The 6961-nt window shown below is 40.8% G+C and overlaps 1 long non-coding RNA gene across 2 annotated transcripts in view; it reads right to left on the bottom strand.

The window, feature by feature from the left end:
* Positions 1–6961, bottom strand: part of LOC108539530 (uncharacterized) — a 49008-nt gene that overhangs the window by 22037 nt on the left and 20010 nt on the right. The window lies entirely within an intron of this gene.

The following is a 6961-nucleotide window of genomic DNA, read 5'->3' on the forward strand; positions in this document are numbered from 1 at the left end:
TATTTGGACTTAAAATGGCATCCACTCCTTCATAAAATCTTTATATGCCCTTGTGGCTTTGCCTTATATGTGCTATATGTACGTAGGTTGACCCACCTTCCTATTGCTCAGTCCCCAGTTCTAACAGTTATTATCATTAAGAAATATCTAAAGTCATAGAAAGCTAACAGGTATAATGACTTACGGTTTAGTACTGATATTTAGATTCAGAAATCATGTTATTAAAGAAATCAATTAGCTATAGAAAGATAATTTTGCTCCAAGTTCCTTTCCCATTTGCAGCACAGAAGCAGTGGCTGGTTAGCATCTGGGTGTCCTCGAGACATACTGAACATTTCATTCATCATACATGACATTTGCATATTGCAAATATCATACTTTATGCACATGCCTTCCAGGCTAGTCTAGAGACTATGATTGCTGCCTAATCCTCACATAAATCAATGCACCAGGGAATGCCACTTCTAAACATGAGGAAAATCAAGGATAGCTCTGCCTTCAAACTCTTCCTGGGACCATCTCATTCTCTTCACATCCCAAGTAGATTCAGTGCCTTCATTTTCTCTTCTTTCTTGTAGCTATTAAAATTCTATTAGCCATTTGTGAATATTATTTTATACCATCTGCATTTTCTCTAAGTTGTGATAGTGACAGTTGCAATCATTTGTATGCATTTTCTGTGCAGGATTTTGTGTGTGTATAGGAACAAAACCTTTCCTTTGTAGGACCATGTATCCAAATAGAAAGATGATTTGTTTGTAAATCTATTTCTCTTCCAAATATTAGTTTATTTGCTGAGAAGACAGAAAGAGAAGATGTTGAAAGAGGAAAGGCAAAAACATTTGATCTCAAATAACAAAGCGTAGGTTTGCTTTTTCTCAGCTCTTGGTTTTCCGCCTCTCAATCAAAGTTGACCTTATAAGTACTGTTAGACTGTGTTTCCTGTTTTTAATCTGAAGGCCTTCGGGGTATTTTCCTCATTCCACTACCACTCTAAAATCTTTCTCCTTGCCCCACGTCTCAGTTAGCAGAAAAATTCATCTAGCCAGGCTCCTCCCTTCTTTCCTGCACAAGAATGAATCTGGTTCTTCTTTAAGGAAAATGTAAGCTCGCGGGGAAGGCCAGCGAAACAAGTCTACAGTTTATCACACTGGAAAGTTACCAGCTTGTTAAAGCCACCTTCTAGGGTGGGCATGACAACAAGGTAGCAGAACCTGCCTCGTTTTGAGTATCACCTTGCCCAGCATACAAGAATTAAATACATGAAGACTCCAATCAGGATTACTCTGAGCTACTCATGAAAGCTTTAAGTGTTCCAAGGACGTTGAGTCCGAGGATTTTCAGCTGCAACTTGATTCAGCTAACCAGTTCCCTCATGCCACACAAGGAACCAGGACCCTCTAGGCCACACCTTTGGGAGGCGCCCCACATGGATAAACCCTTTTCTCTAACTTCCAACCCTTCCCAGTCCTACTTGCTTTCTTCTAATAAACCCTTTTAGAAGCTTTTACTAATATCCACTGACTGTAGTCTTCACCCTGATGTTAACGGTAGGAGGTGGGATTGTTTCCTTCCTGGGGTTTTCTGGTCTCAAAAGGAAGGATGTGAGTGAGTTTTTTTTTTTTTTTTTTTTTTTTTTCTGATGGGACATATGAGAAAGATAGTGTTTCTTTCTACCTAAGCTTGGTCCTCCACCAGAAATCGCTCTTGCTAGATTTCTTCAGAATAAGGCAACACTCTCACCACGATGAATATAAATTCTTTCTAAAGACTCACAGTCTAGTCTCACATAGATGCATCCTTTCCTTCTATTGAGATAATTTTGCTCTATGTAAAATTATAATCCCATCTACATTTTTCTAATGTAGCATACTGCTTCTTTCTTAGGTTTATTATCCTTATATGGTCTCTATTGTAGCTCAGAATGCCTCTGTCTAAGCCATCTTTGATGGTTGGTACTATCCCAAAGAGTTGCTCTCTGCCTCAAATTTTTCCTCTGACTTTGGATGCAGGTGGATGATATGCTATCAGTTAATCCTGCTGCCTCCTTATTGGTAGTAATTGTAAAAGACGGAAGTGGAGGTTGGGAAAAGAGAAGGGAAATACAATGAAGATTTTTTTTAATAAAAGAAGTAATAATTTTACAGTGCCTTCAGGCAGATAAAGAAAATTGAGTCAAATCATATCAGAAACTTGAACCTGTACCCTTGTCTGGTAGAAAGCAAGAGGCTGTCTATAATTGAAGGGATGTTGCAGCCGGGTTATAGTGTTTTGATGGGTACTAATACACTCTGACATAGAGTTATCTTCTGAGGAGTTAAAGCCATATATATTCCTGTGCACTGGAAAGAGAATGTGAGTAAAGAATACATTCAGCATGCATGGAGGTTCTCCTAGCTTCACTAAGCTAAATTAGATCACATAAGTCATCTGAAGCTTTTCCTACAGAAATAGCCCAAACAGTCAATCACTCCTCCTCTGTGACTACATTTGGGAGTTAGAAACTAACAACTATTAGTGTGTCACCCTTTGGCTTAGGCAAAGAGATAGCAAACTTCCATGTGAAACCCATCCCAAAATCTCATAGACTGGTCTTTTTGATAAACATAGTAATGGACTCTTCTGGTCTTAAAGCTTGAAACTTATATTTGTTTTATCTGAGTTCCTTCCTCAGGAAAGGACCTTTGGGCCTCTGAAAGAAAGAATCAAAGAACTGAAACTCACCAGATCACCATAACCTGACAATGAGATGAGGACCCCTCATTCATCATGATCGCTTCCTTGCCCTCCCTAGTTCCTGTTTTCTTACATGTTGTTACATTTCTTCCCTGCTGTGTAAAGCCCTAGTTTTTGTCAGTCAGGGAGATGGATTCGAGACTGAATTCCCATCTCCTTGTCTGCAGCACCTGAGAAAAGCCTTTTTCCTTGACGATAACTCGTCATCACTGACTGGCTTCCTGTGCTGCAAGTGGCAGGACCTAGACTGAACCCCTAGTGTTTCGGTAACATGTGCGAGGCTGGGGCTAGGGTGAGACAGGGGAGATGCGTAGGGTACATGACTGAAGGAGATCCTGTAAGAGTGAGTGAGTGAAAAGGAGTATCTTCCTACTTTTTGCTCCCTAGGTATCTCACTTGCCTCACCTTAGTCTCAACAATGCTTTCAAATACGGAAAAGAAACTGCCCCATGGGCCAGGGAGGCCTGTTAGCATCGATAGAACCAAATGGATATAATCTGTAAGTTTTATTTAGTTAACCCCTGGATTTGCCAATTAAGCTTCAGTTCCCTTTTTGAAAATATGAACTTGCTAATTTTATATGTTGGCATTAATTATGTAACACTTTAAGGTAGTAAGGCTTATATGTACTTTCCTCTGTGTAAAGGGACAATCAAGCCCTTGAGAAGAGGGACAGTGGAGGAAATGAATATTGAGCATCTACTAAGCAAGGCACTGTTACTAGTCGACTGGTCTAGCTATTGCCTATCCCTTTGTCCTTTGACAACTACAAAGGCTAAAAAAAAAAATCAAATAGTTTTCCAACCTCCTTTGCAGACAAAGTTTACAGTGTAAGAAGCAATCTGCTTGGATCTCCTGGTTCATGGCTACTAGCTTTGGCAGAAAAAACATAGAACACCCTGTTAAAGTTGAATTTCAGATAAGCCATGAATATTTAGTATAAGTATGTCCCAAATATTGCTTACGAAATATGTATTCTAAAATTGCCTTCATTGTTTATCTGAAATTTAAATTTAACTGAATGCCCTGTCTTTTATCTGGCAATCCTGTTCATAAATATATATATTTGCATAGCTTGTAGCTCACAGCATCCCCTCTTCTGTCTTTTTTTTTTTTAAGACGAAGTCTCCCTCTGTTGCCAGGCTGCAATGCAGTGGTGAGATCTCGGCTCACTGTGACCTCCGTCTCCCAGGTTCAAGCAGTTCTCCTGCCTCAGCCTCCCAAGAAGCTGGGACTACAGGCACACACCACCACGCTCATCTGATTTTTGTATTTTTGGTAGAGACGGGGTTTCACCATGTTGGCCAGGATGGTCTTGATCACTTGACCTTGTGATCCACCCGCCTCGGCCTCCAAAAGTGCTGGGTTTACAGGTGTGAGCCACTGTGCCCAGCCTGTGACTTATACAAGGATTATGATAGTCAAAGTGATCTCAGAGGTGCTGACAGTGCACTCACACATCATGAAACCTCTGACCATAAACATTGTCCAAACTCTGGAGTACTTGCTTTGTGACAGAAATAAACCCTTTATAAGTTTAAGTCATTGTTAATAGGGTTTTCTACTACTGGGATACAGAAGCATTCTTGACTGACATCCTTATTTTGTGCCAAACATGTACTTTCTTTTTTTTTTTGTCTCGCTCTGTCGCCCAGGCTGGAGTGCAGCGGCTTGATCTTGGCTCACTGCAAGCTCCGTCTCCCAGGTTTACGCTATTCTCCTGCCTCAGCCTCTTGAGTAGCTGGGACTACAGGTGGCCACCACCACACCTAGCTAATTTTTTTTTGTATTTTTTTTTTTTGAGACGGGGTTTCACTGTGTTAGCCAGAATGGTCTCAATCTTCTGACCTCGTGATCCTACCTCCTCGGCCTCCCAAAGTGCTGGGATTACAGGCGTGAGCCACCATGCCCTACCCAAACATGTACTTTCCTATACCTTACCTCATTTAAATATTTTAACCACTTTATGACATGGATGTTATTGTGCCTGTTTTCAGATAAGAATAATGAAAATTCAAAGAAACTAAGTACCTTTCTCAATGCCTCATAAAACTGATGGTTAATGTTTATTGTGTACTTAGTAGGTTCTGACACAGGTTGATGTGTCTACATGTACGCAATCACCTAGTCTTCCTAACAGCTGTTGAGAAAAGTACTACAATTATTGACAATTCTATAGATGAAGAAACAAGAGATTATGAAATTTACTCAGTACAATGGAGCTGGGCTTCAACTCATATACTGGGGTTTAGCACCCTGCACTCCTGACCACAGTGCATACTGGCCAGAGAAAGAGGTGATATTCACACTAAGGCATAGGATGCTAATGCCAGGGCTCCTTCCACTGTGTCTGCCTGGTTCCTGACCTGGATAAATGAGGAAGTACTGTATTTCCCTTCTAGATTTCCAAAAACCTTATCTCTTTAACCCTGATTGCTAAGTCTTCCTTTACTAATTTTTCCCTGTAGGTTCTACGTTGCCCTAGAATCTGGCACAAATTCTGGCTTTAGGAAGGTGGCGTGAGGCACCTTTCCTCAGTTGCTCATGGGGTTGGCAGCAGGTGGCTTCCGACGTGCCAAGAACCTTGTCATTGGATTCTCCTTGTTCTCAAAAAAAAAAAAAAATAGGTTCATGTGCCAAACCACCAAATCATCTGGGGAACTTGGTTCTCCAGAGGCAGTTTGTTGCCCTTTCCTCTATCTTCTTACTTTATCCAGTGCAGATTTCCAGCCTACTGGAAACATTGCGATTTGCTTCCCTCATTCTTGCTAAGAGAAATACTCTGGTGTTTCCTCCCTACTTATTTTTCTTTCTGTGGCTCAAATTAATTACCTCTTTGGGGAACCTACTTTCTAGACTCCCATCTCTGCCTAAATCGCCAAAGATAACAGATTAGTGGCTGCACTCCCCTGTGTTGCCTCTGGCTTACGCCTGACTTTTGGGTCTACTTGTATTCCCACATTACTTCTGTCGGCCTCTCCTGCCTGTAGTCTAATTCCTTTTATGACAAATGAACACTTAACCTCCTAGACTGCTTAGAGCTTGTTTTACCCTGGAAGAGCTTAGGGTTTGCCATACTGCCTTTGGACTGCTAAGAGCAAATATTTTATTTTAGGGGTATAGAGATAAGTTGTTTTATTCCTAAAACAATCTCCAAGTTCAAGGATGGGTAAGTTTGGGCATTCTGCATTCTAAATGAGAGAACTGTTTATTCAACCTTGTTTCTTGGGTCACCATTTATTGAAAAAACAATGACCTCAATGTTTTGAAATAGAAAAAATTACTGCTTTGCACAAATAGTATTTACTTTTTCATTTCTAAGAGAAGAAGAATGATCGGAATGAGAGGAATTAAAGTTCCTTAATCTCATCTTTTAAAATCATATCAAATCATTTACATATCCAGGCTCTTTTCAATTTCCGTCTGAGGTCATCTCTGCTTATCATTTTCTGTGCTCTCTATAGATAGAAGTTTATGGTCTTCCTTTTCATAATCAAGTGTGTGGCGCTCAAGTATGGACAGAGGAGTCTAAGGTGGGAAACCATTATCTCCTTTGTCCTTTAACTACTCTCTCTGTGTGCCCCTGTTTGTAAATATACAGAACCATGCAATGCACAAGTCAAATTGAAGGCCTTTGGAAAATGCTTTCTTGATTTTATCTCATTTCCTAGCAAAGCAATTGGTAATACCATTTTAGAAGTAAATGAGGTTTGATTGCAGATGGAACATCTTTACCCAGGCACTATTTTCCCTTCCTAGAATATGTAAACGTCGACTTCCCTGGTTGTTACTGAACCCCTTCATCTAATCATAAAGTTTTTTTTTTTTTTAATGCAATGTGCTATCCCTGTGGATTTAAGCCTAAGCATTGAGGGAACTCAAGATGAGTATAGACTTTCTGAAATACATTTTCTTTTCTTTCTTTTTTTTTTTTTTTTTTTTTTTGAGACGGAGTCTTGCTCTGCCACCCAGGCTGGAGTGCAGTGGCCGGATCTCAGCTCACTACAAGCTCCGCCTCCCGGGTTTACGCCATTTTCCTGCCTCAGCCTCCCGAGTAGCTGGGACTACAGGCGCCCGCCTCGTCGCCCGGCTCATTTTTTTTTTTTTTTTGTATTTTTAAGTAGAGACAGGGTTTCACCGTATTAGCCAGTCCTGACCTCGTGATCCGCCCGTCTCGGCCTCCCAAAGTGCTGGGATTACAGGCTTGAGCCACCGCCCCCGGCGA

Source organism: Rhinopithecus bieti, unplaced genomic scaffold, assembly GCF_001698545.2.
Source record: "Rhinopithecus bieti isolate Rb0 unplaced genomic scaffold, ASM169854v2 scaffold_15813, whole genome shotgun sequence".
Classification (NCBI taxonomy): domain Eukaryota; kingdom Metazoa; phylum Chordata; class Mammalia; order Primates; family Cercopithecidae; genus Rhinopithecus; species Rhinopithecus bieti.